General features: G+C 46.1%; 1 pseudogene; it reads right to left on the bottom strand.

The window, feature by feature from the left end:
* Positions 1-1,331: 1,331 nt before the first annotated feature.
* On the bottom strand, positions 1,332-2,274 carry LOC119878103 (annotated as a pseudogene).
* Between the last annotated feature and the right edge of the window lie 7,610 nt (positions 2,275-9,884).

The following is a 9,884-nucleotide window of genomic DNA, read 5'->3' as shown; positions in this document are numbered from 1 at the left end:
GGTGAACACACCATCTAAGGATGGGATGGATACCATGGTCATCCCAGGGGTCTGCTTGTAGCCAGGAGTCCCTGGCTTCTGGGACTGCATGAGGGACTCCAACCAAATACCAGGGTGTTTGGCAGATTTGCACTGTAGGTATACAAGCTGGTCTGCCACAGCGTTGAAACTCAGAAACACATCAGCTTCTGTATTCCAAACCCAGAATTCTCTCCTTCCCGAGATCTGCCTCTCCATTACCTGCCCAGAAACATAGATCCGAAACCCAGAGCACCGGCTCAGCTCCTTTGTAGGAGCACCGGCTGCTACCCACGGTGGGCTTCAGGGATGAGGGCAGTCCCTTTATTCCTCCCTGACGTCTATCACCAAAATCTCCATTTGGCCCACCAAGGCCAGCTTCTGGGAAACAGGTTTGTTCGGTGGGGGCTTGGGACGTGCTCATCGGCAGACTGTCCTGTAGGGGGAGGTTGTACACATAGGAGCACATTTTCCGGAAGAAGTAGAGCTCTCTGGATTGTTGTCCCTCCAGAGGAGAGCTGCTGGAAGGAACCCAGTGTTGGGAGCCAGAGCCAGCAAGAGCTGACTTGTAGAATAGCCCTAGAGTTGGAATGCCGTCTTGCCATGTGGCTCAGGGAGGTGGAGGATGAAGCCGGATTCTTATAAGAATTGTGTGCTGGGGGGAAACCTGGGTGGCTCAGTGGTAGAACGTCTGCCTTTGGCTCAGGTGGTGATCCTGGGGTCCTAGGATCGAGTCCTGCATCAGGCTCCCCGCAGGGAGCCTGCTTCTCCCTCTGCCTATGTCTCTGCCTCTCTCTGTGTCTCTCATGAATAAATAAACAGATAATCTTTAAAAATGTTCTGGGGGTTTAAATGCCTCCCGAAGAGGCTGCTGTGGAGGAATGGACGCTGAGACTCAGTGGAAGGTTAGGGGTCTGGGAGGTTGTTGCTGAATGAAACTGGGAGGGGGGGTGCGGGAGTGAAGCTTTTGTGCTGTCCAATGTCCAAGACTGACTTGGGTGCAGAGGCTCTGTGGTGCTGCAGTCAAGACTGTTGTTCTTCTGGAAAGCTTTGTTGTGGGGAGCCAGGCAGGAGTGCTCCTTGTGACCAGAGCTCTTGGGACTTTCTTCCTCAGACTGCTCCCATGTCACTGTTCGTCCCACCAGAAAATTGAGGGCGATTACAGACAGCTAGAGTGTGATGGTCCAGAGAGTTGGGCTATGGAATATACCTTTTTTTTTTACTTTGATACATAAAGACCTGAGACTTTTATGCAAAGCAATGGGGCTGCCAATTTGGGCTGATAGGATGAGGACCATTTTATGAGGCTTGGGCTAGGATTCCTTCACCTTGACTTTGAAGGAGTTATTACTTTCTTCCTGGTCAGGATTGATGTCAGCAGCCCATGGTGTGGTCTTCTCTCCTCACACAGAGACATGGTTTACACCCAGTCTTGGGGCCAGTTTGGACCTTGACATCCAGGAAAGCTTTCCCACTACTAGTCCCCAGAATGGCTCTTGTTTCTTTCCGGACCACCAGCTGTCCGAGGACCTCCCTAATTTCAGCCTACTATCCGAATTCTTCCAGCCTCTGTTCTCCTTTTCCTCTTCTTTCCCAGAACAAATCTGTTCTCTCCGCTCCTTGTCTTTCTCCTCTTCCAGCCTCTCTGCAATCTTTGCTTGTGTGTGTGCCTGGCATTCATCCTGGTACTTGGCCATCTGCTCTGGCAATGGCCTGCCAATAGCTTCTTTAAGTTTCTGTAGAGGCTCCTTCAGATGCACCCCACAGCTCCCAGAGGAGTTTTTGAGCAAGTGTGAGCAGGATGCCCTTGCTGCAGAGCAGGAGTGAAGTCCCAAGGCCAAGCACTTCAGAACGGACTGGGCTGCTCAGCTCCCAGGTTTGAACCTCTCTGCCTACTAGGAGCCCATTAATATTCTGGGTGAAGGACTTCATTTGCACTCTCCCTCGGCACTTCTGGTGGCCTGAACAAGCTCCTCAGTACACCTCTCCAGGGCACCAGCAGGCCTTTGCAGAGGGAAGGGAACTATTTGAATTCCTGGTCCAATCCCACCCCATAGGAATCTCTTGCATCATCTGTATCACAGAGGGGTCTTCCTTCCAGAGACTCACTGGGCAGCTACTTCAAGCCCAAATCAGTGAAAGGGACCATGGCAGTGACCTCCTGGATAAATTATTGTCAGAAGCAGAGCAGAAGGTTGAGAGCAACCTTCTGGTGGGAAGGTTGATACTTTCCCATTCCCACAGGCTTATACTCATGCCTGTTTGGGAGAGTTATTTCTCTTTCTGATTATCTCTTTACCATCTCTTAATCACTTAATGCCCCTTGGGCATTTCTTCTTCCTCTTTTTTTTTTTTAAAGATTTTATTTACTTATTCATGAGAGACACAGAGACGGAGAGAGAGGCAGAGACATAGGCAGAGGGAGAAGCAGGCTTCATGCAGGGAGCCCCATGTGGGACTCAATCCAGGGACTCCAGGATCACACCCTGAGCCGAAGGCAGACGTTCAACCGCTCAACCACTCAACCGCTGAGCCACCCAGGCATCTCCTCCTCCCACTCCTCCTCCTCATCCTTCTTCCTCTTCTTTTTCTTCCCACCATTGAGAGTTGTAAAACCGGTTTAGGAAAACCAGAGATTTGTTCATTTCTTCTCCCTGTTGAAAAGGTCATCTTTTTTTCTCTTCTTACTACCTTCCTTCAACTTCTTTGATAATTTTCCTCCTTTCCTTTAATGAAGTCATTGTCAGATTCTGATGCTTGTCATAGCTGCAGGTTCTCAGGTTGATGTAAAGTGTTCCATACTTTGTGGTCAGAGAAGCAGAAAAGCTCATTCATACACTTCAAGCCCAGACCAGAAGGCAGAAGAAACAGATTCATCATACTTCTCTCCCATACCAATCGAGCCCCATATCTGGTCTTTTCCATGATTCTTTCCACCTTCGCTTCCAGATTGAAGACTTACTTTTTCCTGCACACCCTCCACTAATCCTGGGTAGAACTCTGGGTATGCTCATCATCTGGGTCAAACACACGAGTGTAATCTGAACAGCTGCTGCAGCCAGCTTAGAATCTCAGTGCTCTTCTGCTCTCCCAACTTCCTCTTGCCCAGATTTCTTTAAAAATGTGACACTCAGAGGGCCCGGGAAAGAGGTGAACTGGATCCTGTGGAGATTCTGACATGACTACACACAAGTGTTGTCAACTGTGACTGTTTGGCTTCTTCGTCGCAAGTGCGTCGCAAGTGCAACAGCTCAGTGAGCTGCAACTATTCCCTCGCTAGCAGGCTTGGCCAGATACACTGGCTGCAGCATTTGTTATCAACTGGACCCAGAGGCAAGTCTACCAGTGGTGCCCCCTGCAGTTCCACAGTCGGAGTCCACAGATCAAAAAACTTCCATGTGAATCAAAAAAGAGAAGGAAAATCCTAGTTCAAGGTCTGTGAAATGTTTCAGGGGATACTGTGGTGGCTTGTAGCTAATGCCCTGGGAGAACTTGGAAAATCTGGCTTTTTGGGGCACCTGGGTGGCTCAGTGGTTGAATGTCTGCCTTCAGTTCAGGTCGTAATTGAGTGTCTGCTTTGGGCTCTCAGGTCCTGGGATCAAGTCCCACAGCGGGTTCCCCACAGGGAGCCTGCTTCTCCCTCTGCCAGTGCCTCTATCTCTGTGTGTGTGTGTGTCTCTCATGAATAAATAAATAAAATCTTCAAAAAAGAAAAATCTGGCTCTTTGAAAACCAGTTGTTAATGAAGAGCACTCAATGAAAACTCAACAATAAGAAAACGAGCAACCCAGTTAAAAAATGAGCAAAAGACCTGAACAGACACCTCATCAGAAAAAGACACAGATGGCAAATAAGCATATGAAGAAATGCTCCACATCCTATGTCATTTGGGAAATGCAAATAAAAATGAGACCCCACTGCACCACTATTAGAATGGCCCCAATCCAGGACACCAACAACACTAAACACTGGCAAGGAAGTGGAGCAACAGGAATGCTCATTCATTGCTGGTGGGAATGTAAAATGGTACCGCCACTTTGGAAGACAGTTTGGCAGTTTCTTACAAAGTTAAATATACTCTTATTATACCATCCAGCAATAGCGCTCCTTAGTATTTTATCTGAAGGAGTTGAAAACTTATGTCTACACAAAAGCCTGCATATGGATGCTTACAGCATACTTGTTCATAGTTTGTTCATAATTTCCAAAACTTGGAAACAATCAAAATGTCCTTCAGTAGGTGAATAGCTAAAAATGTAATGTTATTCAGTGCTAACAAGAAATGAGCTATCAGGTCATGATAAGGCATGGATAAATACATGTTGCTAAGTGAAAGAAGCCAATGTGAAAAGGCTACATACTGTGTGATTCCAGCTATGTGATCTTCAGGAAAAGGCAAAATTATAGAGACAGTAAAAAGATTGGTAGTTACTAGAGGTTGGGTAGGAGGCAGGGATGTGTAGGTAGAGCACGAAGGATTTTGGGGGCAGTGAAACTATCCTGTATGATACAGTAATGGTGGATCCATGTCACTGTACATTTGTACCATGGACTTTAGTTAACAATAGTGTACCAGGGACATCTGGGTGGCTCAGTGGTTGAGCATCTGCCTTTGGCTCAGGCTGTGATCCCAGGACCCTGGGATCAAGTCCCAAGTCAGGCTCCCTGCAGGGAGCCTGCTTCTCCTTCTCCCTGTGTCTCTGCCTTTCTCTGTATCTCTCATGAGTAAATAAGTAAAATCTTTTAAAAACACACACACACAATAGTGTACCAATACTGGCTCATCCATTGTAACATATCTACCACCACATTGATGCAAGATAGAAATAATAGGGAAACCTGGGTTGGTGGGGAAGGGGGAGCATTTGGGAACTCTGTACTTTCCAAATAGTATTTCTGTAAATCTAAAATGCTCTAAAATATAGTCAACTCACAACCATGGGAAAACAGAAAAGACCTTCTGTAAGAAGTCTCCCAGATGACAGCAGCCATCTGGGACACAGTGGAGAGTGCTCACCAAGCCCAGAACCTGGAGGAGAAAAGGAGACCAGGCTTTCTGGGGCCATGGCCAAGCAGAGCCACCGGGGCAAAGGAACTGTCCTGCATGGGACAGATGGCCTTCAGGGACAAGAAAGGTGGGTCTTTGGGGATGAAGTGGCACCAAGGGGTTAAGTGCTTGTAGTCAAAAGCCCAGGGTGAGGAGAAGGATCCCTGCTCTTTTTCTTTCTTTTTTTTTTACATAGGCTCCTTACCCAACATGGAGCTCAATGTGGGGCTTGAACTCACCACCTTGAGATCAAGACCTGAGCTGAGAGGTCAAGAGTCAGATGCTTAACCAACTGAGCCACCCAGACAAATCCCTATCACCACCCGCTTTCTAATGCATGTTGTGCCTTCACTGATCTAGAGCACCTCAAACATAATTCTTCTGAAGTCTCCTTCTGTTCCATTGACATCACTTGCACTGAGTTCATACAGTTTGTTTTGTTAGATGTTTTTTCCTTAACAGAAGATTTCATTATGTGTTCTAGAATTTTTGTTTGCACATTCATTTGGAGTGCCTTTTCCTTTCTTTTTGTTTTTCTCTTCCTTTGTTTTATTTTCACTTACATTCTGACTTTGTCGAAAGGTTGGGCAGTTGCTTCAACTCAGCACCCCTTGCAGCAGGAAATTGCATGGAAGTGGCACACACCCCCTGTTTCCTGGGTTTGTTACTCTGTATACTATTGATGAACCATTTTTGTCTGGGCGTGGAAAATGAAACCATCATTTCCACAATGAACCTGGGGCATCTCTTGGACTGTAATTCTGCACCAGTTCAGACTTCTCTCTTACCAGGTTCCCAGCCATGCTGCAAAATAATGGCCCTCTTCCTAGTTCTACCTGCTTCTTCTATATAAACTGAACTAGAATCTTTGCTTCCATTTGCTTGCAATACAGAGAAAATATTTCTGCAGGGAAAGGGAGGCACAGAGCAGAAATGCAGAGAGAAGCAACAAATCTAAGGATGAAGAGAGAGGAATTCATGGGTTCCCCATTTTCCTCAAGCCCTGTTCTCTGCTATTCTTGAAGTTTGTCTAACTATCTTTGATTCCAGGACACGCCTTAGTATTCTTATAATACCTCTCTCATATGTTTTTGCTTAAGCTAGCTCCTGTGGGTTTCTCTCTTTTTTAAAAAAGATTTTATTTATTTATTCATGAGAGATACAGAGAGGTAAAGACATAGGCAGAAGGAGAAGCAGGCTCCCTGCAGGGAGCCCGACGTGGGACTTGGTCCTAGGATCCTGGGATCACAACCTGAGCCAAGGGCAGACACTCAACCACTGAGCCACCCAGGTGCCCTGCCCTGCGTTCCTAATACTTAAAATCAAGAGGCATAGTGGATATATGTCTTTTGGGCATTCCCTGGTCCGATGTGCTTGTGATTCCTGCACCTCACACTGTGGGAGTTCCCAGTCCTAGAACTCCTGCATCTGGGTAGCAGTCTTGGTTCTCACTGTGCAGCAGGAGGGTTTGGATACCTCTCAATCTAAGCAAATTTGACAGGAAGACAGGGTTTGGTCAGGAAAACAGAGCCACTCTATGTACTCCAGGAAACTAAGGGCTTGAGGGTTTATGTGATGTGGGGAAGCTAGGGGAATGAGGGTTTGAAGGCTGTGGGTGGAAAGCTGGAGTTAACAGTCAGCAATGCTTCCCACATGAAGCACTGGCTGGGGGGGCAGGTGATTCTCAGAAAGTCCTCAAGGAAATTACAGTTCTCAAATGTCCAGAAATGACCCAACCAGCTTTCTCTCCAGCAGCGAAGTGGGAACCTGAGAAGTTTGGGAAGCAATGGCAATTGGGTGCGATGACCACCCAGTGGGAAGTCTCGGGCAATTCCAAAAGTCTGGAGTTCACAGAGAACTATGAGAAAATGGAGTTTGCAGAGAAGACCTTAGAAGTCGGAGGCAATCATGCAAAGTCACCAACAAACAATTCAGCCCGAGAACCTTTGAAGACAAGAAAATTGTCCTGTGTTGAGAGCCAGAGGACTCCCGAAGTGAAAATGGCTGGACCAAATGATCTCTAAGGCCTTTTCCAGTTTTAAGATCTGTTGAATCTTTAACACGGTCCACATAGTGTCCCCTGTAGACTCATCAATAACAAGGAAAACACGGGAGGTCGTGAAGCTGGACCATTCTTAGTAAAGGGACAAGAGCCCTTTGCACACTAGCCCGTGATTGGGATCGTGGTGCCTAGTGTCTCAGTACGGTTTGTCCTTATAACTTCAGCTTTCCTGAGCAAATCAACCTCCACTTCATAGCTTTCTCCCATTGTTTCTGCCCTCTGAGTTTTGTGCTACAACTTGCCATTGAGAATCCGCTGTCCTTCATTTGGGGAGTATAAAAAATAGTGAAAGGGAATAAAGGGGAAAGGAAAAAAAATGAGTGAGAAATATCAGAGAGGGAGACAGAACATGAGAGACTCCTAACTCTGGGAAACGAACTAGGGGTGGGGGAAGGGGAGGTGGGCAGGGGTTGGGGGTGCCTGGGTGGCGGGCACTGAGGGAGGCACTTGATGGGGTGAGCACTGGGTGTTATTCTATATGTTGGCAAGTTGAACACCAATAAAAAATAAATTTAAAAAAAGAGAGAGAGAGAGAGAGAATCCACTGTCCTGCCCCAGCTTTCTTGCTCAGTGCTAGCTCCTTAACGGTGTCCTTATTTCTAGCTTGGGGACAGAAACTCATCTCCTCCTCTGGCTCCCTGACCAATCTGCTTAACCAAATGCACAAGGACCTGGGACAGAAACCCTTGTCCCCTTCCCACTTAAAAAAAAAAAAATGATCCCATCTTTTTTTTCAAACTTCTTCTGCAGCCAGCCTGTTTTGCTCTCCTCTCTTCACGGAATATGTAATATCTTTCTTGTACATTAAGAGCTTGTGAAAGTTTTACTTGCCTTAGCCACATGATTTCCAAAATGTGTTAATTATGCATTACTCACAAGCTCTCTGAGCTTTTGCTGCTAATGTCATTTTACTGGACTGGGCAGAAGGTGCTTGTAGTGGTTACATAATCCTCAGACTTGCTGACAAGGAACTTTGCCACTATACCATGCTTAAGTGGGGGGTCCTCATTTTTGATTTATTGTCCTGATGAAATAAAATCCTACTGGCATTTTCTTCCTTTAGGTAGGTGGTAAAGGAAGTCAGCATTTTCTCTCATCTGGATTTTTGACTTTACTCCCGTAGACAAATATTATTGAAAGACTGAAGTAATATTGATCCAAAACGAGGACTGAAAATTCCTACTAAGATTAATGGGGGGACGCCTGGGTGGCTCAGCGGTTGAGCATCTGCTTTCGGCTCAGGGCAAGATCCCTGGGTCCCGGGATCAAGTCCCACATCAGGCTTTCTGCATGGAGCCTGCTTCTCCCTCTGCTTGTGTCTCTGTCTCTCTCTCTCTCTCTCTATATATATATATCTCACGAATATATAAAATATTTTTAAAAAAGATTAGCGGGTTTTGGGGATCCCTGGGTGGCGCAGCGGTTTGGCGCCTGCCTTTGGCCCAGGGCGCGATCCTGGAGACCCGGGATCGAATCCCACGTCGGGCTTCCGATGCATGGAGCCTGCTTCTCTCTCTGCCTGTGTCTCTGCCCCTCTCTCTCTCTCTGTGACTATCATGAATAAATAAATAAAATCTTTAAAAAAAAAAAAGATTAACGGGTTTTGGATTCTTTTTGTCAAAGTAAACCACAGAACATCATCTCAACCCCTCAAATTTTAGTTTCAGGGGTGCCTGGGTGACTCAGTCAGTTAAGCATCTGACTCTAGATTTGGACTCAGGTCATGATCTCAGGGACGTGGGATCGAGCCCCTCATCGGGCTTCGCACTGGGTGGGGAGTCTGCTTAAGATTCTTTCTCTCTCTCTCCCTCTCCCTCTGCCCCTCCCCCATCTCTCTCTCTCTCTCCCTCTCTCTCTCTCTCTTTCTCTCTCTCTCAAAAATAAATACATACATACATACCAAAAAAATTTTTCGTTTCAAAAAGGATGCACAGTTCAATCCTCATAAACATGATGAAATTGGTCAGAAATGCTATAGTTTCTTCGTAGTTGCAAATGGTATGATTATTAAATAGACTGACATAGAACACTTGACAGCTCTTTCCTTCTTATACACTATAATTAATCTTGAAACCAGTTTTATCTGTCAGTTTTCAAAAATAAGTCAGTGAAACATGCAGTTAACACATGGCATGATTCCATGATAAATAGACATGATTCATAGTCCAGAGCAGGTTCATGCAGAAACCAGTTTTGCCTTTGATGAAATGTCACTGCATGTTTATATAGCATCCTCTGAGTACTTCAGGAAACCCTGTATCTGAGGCTGAAATGCATATACTACCACTTATCTTTTCTGCAGCATGGCTTCAATTTTTTTTTGGTGAAATATTCTTCTCGGGGCCCATCTGTACAATCACAGAAATAATGAAGTGTGGCAGTTTTTAGACATGTCCACAAATTCTTTGACGCTCTTCCCAGGTGGGTTCTATGGCCTCTCCACTTGAATCAGGGCTGCCATCAGTGATTCTTTCCAGCAGAAGTGAGCTGCATAACTTTTGAGGCAAGTTTATAGAAGGCCTTGAGGCTTCTGCTTGGTTCTTGGGACACTTGCTGTGGGGAAGCCAGGTGCCATGTAAGAAATCCAACTACCCTAAGACTCATATGGTGTTGAGGCTATATGGAAGTGTTCCAGCCGACAGCCCAACTGAACTCCCCAACAATAGCAAAACTCCCAGCCATGTGACTTAACCATTTTGGACATCCAGCTCAGTCAAATTTTCAGGTCACTTCAGTCATTGAGGGAGCTCAAGCAAG

Source organism: Canis lupus, chromosome X (genome assembly GCF_011100685.1).
Source record: "Canis lupus familiaris isolate Mischka breed German Shepherd chromosome X, alternate assembly UU_Cfam_GSD_1.0, whole genome shotgun sequence".
Lineage (NCBI taxonomy): Eukaryota > Metazoa > Chordata > Mammalia > Carnivora > Canidae > Canis > Canis lupus.
This window is presented reverse-complemented; position numbering and strand designations above follow the sequence as displayed.